Source organism: Mustela nivalis, assembly GCF_964662115.1.
Source record: "Mustela nivalis genome assembly, chromosome: 13".
NCBI classification, from domain to species: domain Eukaryota; kingdom Metazoa; phylum Chordata; class Mammalia; order Carnivora; family Mustelidae; genus Mustela; species Mustela nivalis.
Window position 1 is genome coordinate 46,141,834 of NC_139032.1, and position 13,803 is coordinate 46,155,636.

Genomic DNA, 13,803 nt, shown 5'->3' on the forward strand with positions numbered 1-13,803 from the left:
TCAGAGAGAAAGCGAGCGAGATCGAGCACAGGCAGACAGAGTGGAAGGCAGAGTCAGAGGGAGAAGCAGGCTCCCTGCGGAGCAAGGAGCCCGATGTGGGACTCGATCCCAGGACGCTGGGATCATGACCTGAGCCGAAGGTAGCTGCTTAACCAACTGAGCCACCCAGGCGTCCCTCAAATAAATTTTTTAAAAAAGATTTTATTTATCTGACAGACAGAGATCACAAGTAGGCAGAGAGGCAGGCAGAGAGAGAGAGGAGGAAGCAGGCTCCTGCTGAGCAGAGAGCCCAACGTGGAGCTCGATCCCAGAACCCTGGGATCACAACCTGAGCCGAAGGCAGGGGCTTTAACCCACTGAGCCACCCAGGCGCCCTTCTCAAATAAATTTTTTAGATGTTCCTTTGCAGTTTGTGTTTTTCTGTCCTCCATATGTTAGACCCATTTTCTCATGGTAGTTTATACAGATCTATTTTATGATTGTTGAAGGATACCAGTGTTCCACAGTATATTAATAGGTCTGATATGGTAGCTGGTAACCAGAGGTGACTATTGAGCATGTGAAATTTGGGTAGTGTGGCTGAGGAAATGTGGTCTTAGTTTTATTTAATTTTCATTAGTTTAAATTCAAATTTCAATAGCCACATGTGGCCCGTGGCTACTGTATTGGGCAGCCCAGCTCTGGGATCTCCCTCTTCCTCTGAAATAGAAAAAGCAGTCATTGTTACACTAGGTAGTGTTTTACACATTATCAAAGACGGTCTTGAATTCTCTTCTTGTTCTTATGTTTTAATTTCTGTCTTTAGAAACTATTTTCTGTATTTCTAATCTTTGGAGCTGAGTTTGGCTGATTCAGTGGTGACTGAGATTCTAATCGTTAGTTCCTTAAGTGACTATAAACTCCTTCAGAGCAGGGACTGACTTTTCTTGTATCATTAAAGCCTAACACAGCTCAACCCTCAAATATTTTTGTTTGTTCAGTATACAACTCACAGGAAAAGTTTGCTGTTACTCTTGATATTAGTAAGACTCTAGAAGTTAGTCCTTTTAAAAATCTATGTAACAGTTTTTTTATTGCTGTTTTGTGTTTGTGTTTGGGTTTTTTTAAACATTTATTTTATTTTTTAAAGAGTTTATTCGTTTATTTGAAAAAGAGACAGAGATCACAAGCAGGCAGAGAGGCAGGCAGAGAGGCAGGCAGAGAGATGGTGGGAAGCAGGCTTCCCGCCAAGCAGAGAGCCCGATGCGGGGCTCAATCCAGGACCCTGAGATCATGACCTGAGCTTAAGGCAGAGGCTTCACTCACTGAGCCCTGCCAGGCACCCCTGGTTTTGTTTTTAAAGCAAAATATAGGATGATTCTGGTCAGTGGTCTCTAACACGACCCCCAGGTTCAGTGATTTGCTAGAAGGAGTGGCAGGACTTGGAATATAGTTGAAACCATGACTATGATTTATTACCACAAATGGGTAAAAAAGCAAAATGAGCAAGGGAGAAGGTTCCTTGGCTAAAGGTCCTGGGGAAAATAGGTGCAAGCTTCTGCATGTCCTGTCCTAGGGAGTCGCCCTGGCTACACTTCATTCCTCCAGCAGAGAATTGTGATAACATGGGTAAAGGGTTGTCTGCTAGGGAAGCACATGCAAGACTCTGTGCTCAAGGTTTTTACTGGGGACTGTGTAGGTACGATGTTCAGTTTACTGTGTTTGTACAAATAGTTTAGGTGCAGTCATATCAGTAAAGAATGGTAGTAGGAACCCTTAGAAAATCCACTTTCCAGGATCCCACTCAGAGGCTAACTTTGCAATCAAGTCCTTTAAGGTTGGCAATCTCAGGCCTCCTATGTTAATTCTTCTGTGCACAAATACCTACTTAAATTTTGATTAAGCTGGGTTATGATTTATTTTTTAAGTAGTAGGTCCAGAATCAATCATTATAATTTTCTCTGCTATTTTCCTTTTTGATATTTGGATACATACGTTAAACATCTTCTAAGTAAGGCATTCTCATTGTCTTATCCGATACCTTTAGTTCAAGAAAACTTAGTGCTTCTCAGGGCAGCCCTCTGTATTAAAAAAAAAAAAAAAAAAATCAAAAAACAAAAAACTCCTTTTCTTAATTAAACTCCAAATATGCCTTTTGATTTGGGCCTCAGGATTACATAAAACAAATCTGGTTTGTCATTCATGTGTTAGCCCCTTAAATATCTTAAGATACCTATTGTCTGCAATTTTTCTGTGGTGCAGGAACACAGAATATTCTGTTTCTGTTCACCCTTTTTGTTTCGATTGTAACAAAAAATCCTAATTATGTTTTTTTTTTTCCTGGAACATGTTTTGTACACAGTATTGGTGGTTTTTAATATAGATGTTTTTGTTTTCCTTTTTTAGTTGATTTCATCTGACAAAAATAATACATGCTGTCATATATGTATTAATGTGTATCTGGGGAGATCTAGTGAATTTTATTGAATTTTTGACTTGTTTAAAAATACATTTATGTAGAAAAAATATGAGATTAGGAGATTTTTAACTTTTTGTTAGGAAAAGCTTCATATTCAGAAGTGGAGAGAGTAATATAATAGCTTTGACATACACATCCCTTAGCTTTGGTGGTTATTACATGAGTGGTCTGTATCTTCTTTACCTTCTACTACACAGTTGACAACTCTGTAATGTTATTTTGAAACAGATCTCAGATTGGAGCTGAAGGTTCTAAATGAAGTTTGAAATTCTTCATTTTAGGAACATTGTGTCACATTTTAGTACTCCAGAATTATATGAGAATGTCTGTTATACTGTATATTTACATACATTTTATAATTTAAAATATTTTAAGCTTCAGTATGTGAGAATATTATTTTTAGTTTTAAAAATTAATAGTGAGATTTAAGTTCTTATTGATGCTAGATTTGTTTTATTCTCTCTGAGATTTAGATTTATGTATTTTGCCCATATTTTGTGGGAAAGGAATCTGCATCCTAAGAATTTGTTCATTCTTTGTTTAGAATATCAAATAATTGGTTGATAATTCTATGTGTGTGCATGTGAGCATGTGTGTGTGTGTAATAGCTAAAAACTAGTGCTTTCCTGTGTGGCAGGTATTGGGTTAGTTTGGCTAGATGTGGAATTCTGGGCTAGAAACCATTCCTCCTGCCCCCCATCTGTCTTGTTTTCTTCCATAGCTTATAATATCGGTGTAGAGAAATTCACAGTTATTCTGCATACTGAATTCGTGGGTATATGTTTATGTGAACCAATTTTTTTTTTTAATTTTGAAGATTTTATTTATTTATTTATTTTTAAAGATTTTATTTACTTGAGAGAGAGAGCATGAGCAGGGGGGAGAGGGATAAGCAGGCTCCCTGCTCATGCTTGATGCGATGCTTGATCCCAGGATCCTGAGATCATGACCTGAGCCGAGGGCAGATGCTTAACCAACTGAGCCATTTAGGCACCCCTATGTGAACTAAGTTTTGTTTTTATTTTTCCTCTTAGGAAGCTCTTAGGATCTTCTTTGTCCCTGGTACTTGATAATTTCATGGTGATGTGCCTTGATGTGAAAAAAAATAAAAAATAAAAAAATATAAAATATAATTTATATATATGATATATATAACTTATAAATGTATAAAATATATATATATTATGTGCATATGTGTGTGTGTGTGTGTGTGTGTGTGTGTGTGTGTGTGTGTGTATTTATTTTAGTTTATTTAAATTCCGGTTAGTTAACATATAGTGTTAACTGTATATAGTTATATATTGAAACTATATACACTTTGAGGTATAGAATTTAGTTATTCATCACCTGCCTATAGCAACTGGTGCTCCTCACAACAAATGTCCTTAATCCCCATCACCTATTTATCTACCCCCCCACACCCCTGCCCTTCCCCTCAGCAACCCTCAGTTTATTCTCTATAGTTGAGTCTGTTTCCTGGTTTGCCTCTTCTTTCCCCACTCCCACCATGTTCACCTGTTTTGTTTCTTAAATACACTTATGAGTGAGATCATATGCTGTTTGCCTTTTTCTGAACTGACTTATTTCACTTAGCATAATACTTTCTAAGATTTCGTTCTTTTTAATGGCTGAATAATATTCCATGGTGTGTACACACACACACACTTTATCTGTTCTTCAGTCAGTGGACTTTTGGGCTCTTTCCATTTTCATGTGTTGGGCTGGATAATTGGTGGCTTTTTAAAATTTGGAAATTCAAGTCCTTGAATTCTGGGGAATGTTTTTCATTATATTGTTGTTAATTTCTTTCCCTCTACTGACTGTGTTTTTTTCTTTCTGGAAATTCTCTTATTTGGATCCTGAATTCCTATATCGATCTCATAATTTTCTTATCTTCTTCCCCTATTGCCCTCGCTCTACTTTTTCACTCCTTGAGAGATTTCCTTATCTTTATCTTTTTACTGTTATTGAATTTATTGTTGTGCAAACATGGATTTAAATTCAGCAGCTCTTTTTAGTTTTGGAATATTCTTCTTAAATTGTATCCACCTTAGTAGTCTTTCATTGTTTTAACTCTTAGTAGTGGCATGTAAATGGTTTCTTAAATGATTATTTCTCTCTGATTTTAATTTTTGAATCCATCTGGAATTTTTTTCCTGTGTAGTCATGTGTTAGGATCCCTCCTCCCTATTAACCATTTTTTCTATCACCATTCATGGATCAATCTTTTTTTTTTTCCCTCTTTGTTTGCACTGTCTGCTTCTATCATGAATGTTACCATCATTTTCTTCTAACATTCATTTTATCTTTCTAGTCTAACAATTTTCTTAATGTAGAGATCATGCATGATAGGAGTTTGCTGAGTCTGTTTTGTTTCATTCCTTAATGGTCCACTATCTACTCCAAGCAGTGGAATCAGTCTTCTTATTCATTGTTGCAAGAAATTTAAATCAATCCTTTTTTATGTTACTGGCCTCTTTCATTAATTTCATTTCATCCTGGGTGTTAACCTTCTTGACTAATAAAGCATTCTAATAAGGTCATTTGTTTACCATTATTCGTGCAGACCCTATTTCATGGTCAGTCTTTTATTTGAGACTACAGCCCTTATATGAAATTCACAGTGATAAGATATTTACCACTTACTTAATCTTCAAAGGATTTTTTGTCATTGAAGAAGAGGGATGATTAGAGTCATACTTCATATTCAGCCAACTTGTGTTGGCCATTTAATCGTTTTTTTTTCTCAAATGTAGTATAGATGGCTCCCCATTTACATGATCAGTCCATAGTTTTTCATATCCCAATAAATTGTTGGCATATGACCTCACTTTCATAGCTTTGGGATCTTTGAGCAATTTACTATTTTACTAAATTCAAAAGCATTGACTTTCTCTATTTTTACTACATAAGTGCTCACCTAACTGAGCTATATTTAATTATTGGAGGGCATTCAGACTCGGCCTTCCAGTTCTGATGTAAAACACATTGCCAGTGATGGATGCAACAGTAGAAATTAACTGCACCTAATTGAAAGGAAAAATAGACACATTATACATAAAGGACATTGGCTTTTAACTTCTGTTCTGCTGGTCAGCCCAACAAAGATTTAGATCTCATCATGATAGAAATGTAAAACCTACTTTGTTTTGTTTTGCTCAGGAAGGAAATTTTATGCTTAAAGGAATTCAGTCATTATACTTATCATTTATAGAATTGTCAAAATGTTAGCAATCGAAAAAATTAATCGTGGTTATACTTCTTTTTCCCACCGGTGGTTGTGTGTTAGTTATGTGACTAACCATTACTTTTTAACTTAAGTTTTCTTTATACCATTTTCTAAAAATATGAATTGTCCCCAACTCTGAGAGATAATGAAGAATCAGGTGGCTAAGAGACTAACCTGGAGATCCAGTTTAGGTAGAGAAAAATCACAGTTCTTTTCTCCTAGGATTTAAAACTCCTTAAGTGATTTGATACTTGACTTTATCTGCTTCTGGTCTAGTGATATTTCTCCTGTTTTTCCATACTTGGAGCTTCTGTGTTGTTGACCTGATTTTCTATGTACTGGAACTTCTTACTTCAAATTCTGATGGATGGGCTGGTAATATTTTGATATCCTGCTAACATTTACCCAGTAGATATATTTCCTAATTCTATGTTAATTTGGTCAGAGTTACTATCCTTAAATCCTTTACTTTGCAAGTGGTATTTTTAAAATAATTGTTTATAGAATCAAATAACTAACACTATTACAAGATCCATCTTGCTGAGTGGAATCAGAGCAGGTAAATTAGGAATAGTTTATGCTTTCTGAAATCATTTTATAGTATGCTGTGAATCAGAGATACAAAGGAGAAGAAGATGTTATCCCTGCTTTTTGCAAGGCAGAGTGACATGTACATGGGCTTTGGAGGTTGTGGCTTTGGTCCAGGCCTAACTACAGCATGTGCCAGCCCTGTTAGCTTGCACAAATTATCTGGCTTTCATGAGATTCACTTTTGCCATTTGAAACACCATGATAATCATGATTTTCTATAAAATGTTTAGGAGAGTGTTCACAGTAGCTGTTCAGTAGATGTTAGGTGTAGAAGTAGGGGAGTCCGTGTAGATCAGACGCTCACACTGGACTGGAATAAGGCTAGAGAGAATCACAAATAGAAGAGTGCCCAGTAGAGGCCTTCATTATTCTAGACAGATTTCTTCCCTTGGCCTTGTTTGACTCTCAAATGTTAAATTTCAAGACCTGAGGCCGGTTATTAATTAGGTTATGCTATAAATATAATTTGAATCACAGAAGAATAACATTGTAGTGTTTGCATTTCTTTGACGTTGCTCCATGCCTGCAGTTTCCTTATCAGTGAAAGAAATTATTAGCTTTTCACCATTTCGTCAATGGACTGCTTTCCAAGGTATTATTTAAATAATAAGCCAAAACCATAAGCCGTTATGTCAAGTAAGTAGGGAAAGTGGAATGAACTAATGTTCAAAGCATAATACACTATTATGTACATTAATTGTAGAATAAATAATTTTTAAAAGTTTCTTTCAGTGTTAAAATATTAAAGAATGCATTTATGTTTCTATTTGTATGTGCCATTCAAGTATATTCATTCTTTGTTGTATAAAAATGTAGTTCTTCGACTTAATGATACTGTTTTCTTCCCACTGTTTTATAAATGGCAAATACACTTGTGTGCACAGAATTTACTTCCTTTTTTTCCACAGCAGAAAGTCTTACACAAAGATGGTTCAGCATTTATCTCATCGAAGGACATAAATAAAATATAAACTGGGAATGTACCTGTGTGCCTCAGATCTAGTGTTGTAAAACCTAAGTCTGAAAAGTTAAAGAAAACCGGATATTACTTTGGATTTTTGCCTAGATGACCACATCTTAAATTATTTCTTTCCACTTAGTATCTTTATTTCCGTGGATTTTAATTTATTACTGTATCTTTTATATAGTCGTAAAGTACGAGCTATCTCATTCCTTTAAAAAAAGAGGGATAGTTGTAAACATTAATTATATATTCTCCCATCTGATGACTAAGGTGACTAGCAAAGCCCTTTTTCTTCCTCATAATTTAGAAGCAGATAGCACTTCTCATGATTTTCATTACAGAACTGTCTGAGGGACCAGGCTGCTTTCTGTGTAACCTCATACAGTGTTCCCAACGTGGATGTTTTTCATGGAATCCAGAGTTAAATTTTTATATTCTGTTCTTTATATGATTGACTCCTGGGCTATGCTGGCTTATGTCTCTCCAGCTTGTTTTCCCCTGTATGTTTTGTCTAATTACAGGGAGAAGTCTTACTCGATAGCTCTTTATCCTGTTATAGATAGTCTGGAATCTCTGATTGCTTTCGCTCTGCCAAGTAGAGTGGAGGAGTGAGCTGAGACATGGACTCCACCAACTAACTTTGTGAACCGTCTGGGCCTCACTTCCATCGTAACCAAGTGAGCACCCAGGTGACTCTGGCACTGTTAGTTTTGATAATGAAACATGCACAGGGATTTAAAATTTTTTTCTTCTTCTTTTTTTTTTTTTTTAAGATTAATTTATTTGACAGAGAGAGAGAGAGTGTACAAGCAGAGGGAGAGGGAGAAGCAGGTTCCCCACTGAATGGGGAGCCCAATATGGGTGGGACTCGATCCCACGACCATGGGATCATGACCTGAGCTGAAGGCAGACACTTAACTGACTGAGCCACCCAGGTGCCCTTAGAAAAACATTTCCCAAAGAGGGGCACCTGGGTGGCTCAGTTGGTTAAGGGTCTAATTCTTGATTTCAGCTTAGGTCGTGATCTCAGGGTTGTGAGATCTAGCCTCATGTTGGGCTCCGCACTGGGTGTGAAGTCTGCTTGAGATTCTCTCTCTTCCCCTCCCTTTGCCCCTCCCCCACCCAAAATAAAGTTGTTTAACCAAAAGAACTTAACATACACTCTTCTGACTGTTAAAAAACCAACCCCTTGATTTTTTAAAAATTACGGTATGAAAAACATATGAAATATACCTTCTTAGCGAAATGTTGGGTATATGGTACAGTGTTGTGTAGAAATTTTCATCATGTAAGACCGTGTACCCACAGCAGCTCCCTGTTCCCTCCTATCCTCAGGTTCTCTGGCAATCATTATTTTATTTTCTTCTTCTAAGACTGCCTTCTTTGGATACCTGGTATAAATGTGGAATCCTGCAGTATCTGTCCATCTATGATTGGTTTGTTTCACATATAATGTCCTCAAGATTCATCCATACTGTATCATGTGACAGGATTTCCTTTCTTTTAAGGCTGAATGATATTTCATTGTATGTGTAGATCACATTGTCTTTATCTTTTCATCGATTAATAGTTAGGTTGTTTCCTTCTCCTGGCTATTGTGAATAATGCTGTAATCAACATGGGAGTGCAAATACCTCTTCTAGATCCCGATTTCAATTCTTTTGAAAGACTGCAATTCTTTGAAAAAATTTTTTAATGATTTATTCATTTATTTATTTGAGAGAGACAACATGAACAGGGGGAAGGTCATAGGGAGAGGGAGAAAGAATCCTCAAGCAGACTCTTTGCTGAGCATGGAACCCAATGTGGGGCTCGATCCCAGGACCCTGAGATTATCCTCTGAGCCGAAGGCAGAAGTTGAACCACCTGAGTCACCCAGGTGCCCCTCTTTGAAATATTATTTAAAAGTCCCTGGGTGTGTTTCATTATGAAAACTAACAGTGCCAGAGGCACCTGGGTGACTCAGTTGGTTAGGTGCCTGCCTTCGGCTCAGGTATTGATCTCAGGGTTCTGGGATGGAGCCCCACATCAGGCTCTCTGCTCTAGCAGGGAGTCTGCTTCTTCCTCTCCTTCTGTCCCTTTCTCTGCTGATACTTTCTCTGTCTCTCAAATAAATAAAATCTAACTAGCAGTGCCAAATTAAACAAGTTAAACAGTCTCTTTATATTTCTTAAAATATTAGAGAAAGATTTGTTTGTATTTCAATAGAGAGACCATCGTTTTAGAACAGGTACCTAAAAGCAACCGTACAGTTAATGGACTCTTGTCAGTATATTTTAAAAGTCCTTGTTCTGAATTTCCTGGAAGTGGCATTGCCAGATCATATGTTGGTTTTATTTTTAATTTTTTTGAGGAGCTTCCATGCTATTTTTCATTGTGGCCGCACCATTTTACATTCCACCAAAAGTGCACAAGGGTTTCCGTCTTCCCACATCCTCACCAACACATGTGAATTTCTATTATGGATAATGCCCATCCCCACAGGTGTGAGGTGGTCTGGCTGATTTATTGGTGGTGGTAAGGGCTTGGATTTGCATTTCCCTGGTGATGAGTGATGCTGAGCATCTTTTCCTGGGCCTGTGGCCATCGGTATGTCTGCTTTGGAAGATGTTTAGCTCCTTCGTTCACTTTTTCATTGGGTTATTTTTATTTGTTTTTGTTGAGTTATAAAAGTTCCTCATATTTTGGATATTAAGCCCTTACCAGATATGTGGTTTATAGGTATTTCCTGCCATTCTGTAGGTTACCTTTTTCTTTTTTTTTCTTTTTTTAAAACTCTGATTGTTTGCTTTGCTGCACAGAAGCTGTTCAGGTTGATGTAGTCCCACTTGTCTGTTTTTGCCTTTGTCACCTGTTGTTTTGGTGTCACATCCAAGAAGTCATTGCCAAGACCAATGTTAGGAAGTTTTCCCCCTATGTTTTCTTCTAGGAGTTTTATAGCTTTAGGTTTTGTGTTTAAGTCTTTTATTCATTTTGAGTTGATTTTTGTGTATGGTGTAAGACAAGGGTCCATTGTCCTTCTTTTTCTTGCAGATACTCAGTTAAGCCAGCATCATTTATTCTAGAGACCATCCTTTCTCCATTGTATTTTCTTGTCTCTTCTGTAATAAATTAATTGACCACACATACATGGATTTATTTCTAGGCTCTCTATTCCATTCCATTGGTCTCTTTTCCCCTGTGCTAAGATCACACTGTTTTGATTACTGTAGCTTTGTAATAAGTTTTGAGGTTAGGAAATGTGAGGTACCCCGTTTTATTTATTTCTCAATATTGTTTTGGCTTTGTGGTTTCATGCGATTTTTATGATTATTTTTTCTGTTGTGCAAAAAATGTCATCAGGATTGTAAAGTTTCGCAGGTGAGGTAAACATAACACCAGGCAAAGTGGGTGCAAGGCAAGATTTATTAAGGCACTCTCCGGCGAAGTTTCAGGGCTCAGGAGAAGGGGAGCCAGGAAAGTCGTGCCGGGAGGAGGTGGGCACCCTTGGGCGAGGTTCCTCAACTCTGGAAAGGGGAGTGGGGGAAGTCACAGTGGGAGGGAGTTGGCGGGGGTCTTTTATTGGGCCAAGGCAGGGCATGGGCTCACATCCATATTTGGTGATTGGAAGGTATGGGGTGAGGACTCCTGATACTCCTGTTTCCAACATAGGTATCTGGTTACCTATGGAGATGGGACCTGGGCATACACCCTTTTGGTGGGAGAGTCTAGGGTTAAGGAAGGGGGTGGGAGGGGACTGGGAGATGGGGCCCCTGCGGTCATTTCTGTTGTTCCTCCTGCACTCCCAGAACCGCCAACCCAACAGGGATTTTGATAGGGATTGATTGCACTGAATCTGTAGATTGCTTCGGGTGTTATGTACATTTTAACAATAGTTTTTCAGTCCATAAATGTAAAATATTTTTCTATTTATTTGTGTCTTTAACTTAAGCAGTCCTTTGTAGTTTCCAGGATACAAGTCTTTCACTTTACTAGTTTATCCCCAAGTACTTTATTGTTTTTGATGCTATTGCAAATGGGCTTGTTTTCTTAATTTCCTTCTTGGATTGTTCATTATTAGTTTATGAAAACACAATCAGTTTTTTTAAATGTTCATTTTGAATCCTGCAACGTTTCTAAATTCTCTTATTATGTTTCTCCCCCTCATTTATTAGTTGTAACTAACTTTTGTGGTGGAATCCTTAGGGTTTTCTGCATGTAATATCATGTCATCTGTGAACTTTCTGATTTGGATGATCTTTATTTCTTTCCTTCTTTCCTTTTTTTCCTTCCTCCCTCCATTCCTCTGTCCCTTCCTCTCTTCCTTTCTTCCTCTTTTCCTTTCTCTCCCTAATTGCTCTGGCTAGTACTTCTGTAAGGGCCTATTCAGCCGGAGCGGCCCCACCCCGTTTGAATGGTTGAATTGCCATTTTGTTGTAAAACTTAAATTGTGTCCCCCCCACCCCAGAACTTATGTAAAAGCAAGTCCAGGAAACCAGTCCCAGGTAACAAAGTCTAAATACAAGGGTGGGTCAGGCCAGGTGGAGGTATTCAATCAGTATTCAATCAGTGGGGGTGCTTACTGTCTCCTAGCTACCAAGGAGTATGGGCCCCTGCTTTGGGCACCTTTTGGGTGCCAATTCTGAACTAGGTGATAGGCTGTTTCAAATGTCTGCTAGGGTAAATTGTAATTCAGTTAGTCACCTAGCATCACTGTGGAGTTTCCTGTGTGTGTTACAATCTCATTGGCCACCTGTGTGTGGCCAGGCCCGACCACATGGCCTTTGCTCTATAAAAGTTAGTCTGGAAAGCAGGGAGGGGTCCTCCTCTGTGAGGGATGGCCCCGACTGGTCTGTTTGATGGTCAGTCTGATTCCTGATGCCTGGCAAGAAATAAAGCTTTGTGTGACCTTCGCTTTGTATCAGTCTCACTCCTTTAATCATGGACCCATTATTGGGGTACCCAGTTTTGGGGGACCCAACCCTTCCAGTACTATGTTGAATAGAAATGGCCAAAGTGGGCACTCCTGCTTTGTTCCTGACCTTAGAGGAAAAGTTTTCAGGTTTTTACCATTGAGTATGCTGTTACCAGTAGGCTTTTCATATAGAGCCTTTATTGTGTTGAGGTAATTTCCTTCCATCTCTAGTTTAGTACATGTTTCTACCATGAAAGTGTGTTGGGTTTTGTCAAAATGTTTTTTCTATATATATTGAGATGATCATGATTTTTATCCTTCATCCTGCTAATGTAGTTTGTAACATGATTGATTTTTGTATGTTGAACCATTCCTGCATCTCAGGAATAAATCCCACTTGGTTGCAGTATGTGATCCTTTTAAAGGAATTCTGTTGCTTAATAGTTTGAGGATTTTTGTATCCATGTTCTTAAGGGATAGTGGCATGTAATGTTCTGTTCTTGTAGTGTCTTTGGTTTTGGTATGATTGTAATGGGAGGGTTTCATGAAATGATTTTGGAAGTATTCCCACCTCTTCAGTTTTTTGGCAGGAGTTTAAGAAATATTGGTGATAATTCATCTTTTTTTTTTAATTTTTTAAAGATTTTATTTATTTATTTGACAAAGATCACAAGTAGGCAGAGAGGCAGGCAGAGGGAGGGGGAAGCAGGTTCCCTGCCAAGCAGAGAGCCTGATGTGGGGCTTGATCCCAGGACCCTGGGACCACGACCTGAGCCGGAAGCAGAGGCTTTAGCCCACTGAGCCACCCAGGCGCCCCATGTTAATTCATCTTTAAATGTTTGGTAGAAATCACCTGTGAAGCCATCTGCTCTTGAGCTTTTCTATGTTGGGAGGTTTTTGGTTACTGATTCAGTCTTTTTTGTTATCAGTCTGTTCAGATTTTCAGTTAATGATTCATTCTTGGTAAGTTGTATGTTTCTAGGAATTTATCCATTTCTTCTAGGTTATTCAGTTGTAGTATAATTGTATATAGTTAGCTCTTACATCCTTTTGTATAATATCTTCACTTTCATTTCTGAATTTATTTATATCTTCTCTTTTTCTTATTCTAGATGAAGGGTTGTCAATTTTCCTGACCTTTTCAAATACCAACTCTTAATTTTATTTTTCCCCCATTTTTTATTTCATTTATTTTTGCTTTTATGTTTATTTCCTTTCTTCTGCTACCATTGGTTTGGTTTATTCTTTTTCTGGTTTCTTGAGGTACAAAGTTAATTTAAGATCTCCTTTCTTTTTTAATGTAGATTCTTACTGCTACACACTTCCCTCCTAGTGCTGCTTTTACTGCATCGCATAAGTTTTGGTATCTTGTGTTTTCATTGTTATCTGTCTCAAAATATTTTAAAATTTCCTTTTAGATTTTTTTTCTTTCGCTCTTTGATTAATCAAGAGTGTGTTGTTTAGTTCCCATGCATTTGTGAATTTTTCTGTTTTCTTCCTTTTATTGACTGCTAGTCTCATTTAGTTTTGGTGAGAAAAGATACTTGGTATTATTTCAGTCTTAAACTTTTTAAAAAAGATTTTATTTATTTATTTGACACAGAGAGCACAAGCAGGGATAGTGACAGAGGGAGAGGGAGAGGGAGAAGCAGACTCCCCGATGAACA

General features: G+C 37.7%; 1 protein-coding gene across 8 annotated transcripts in view; it reads left to right on the forward strand.

Annotated features, from left to right (window-relative positions):
- FOCAD (focadhesin) overlaps nucleotides 1–13,803 on the forward strand; it is a 296,022-nt gene that overhangs the window by 120,699 nt on the left and 161,520 nt on the right. The window contains exon 12 of one of the 8 annotated variants that reach the window (XR_014301953.1): nucleotides 7,764–7,919. The exons of the other annotated variants lie outside the window; for them this stretch is intronic. The gene's annotated coding sequence lies outside the window, so the exon portion shown is untranslated. The remainder of the gene's footprint in view (nucleotides 1–7,763; nucleotides 7,920–13,803) is intronic. 8 annotated transcript variants of the gene reach the window in all.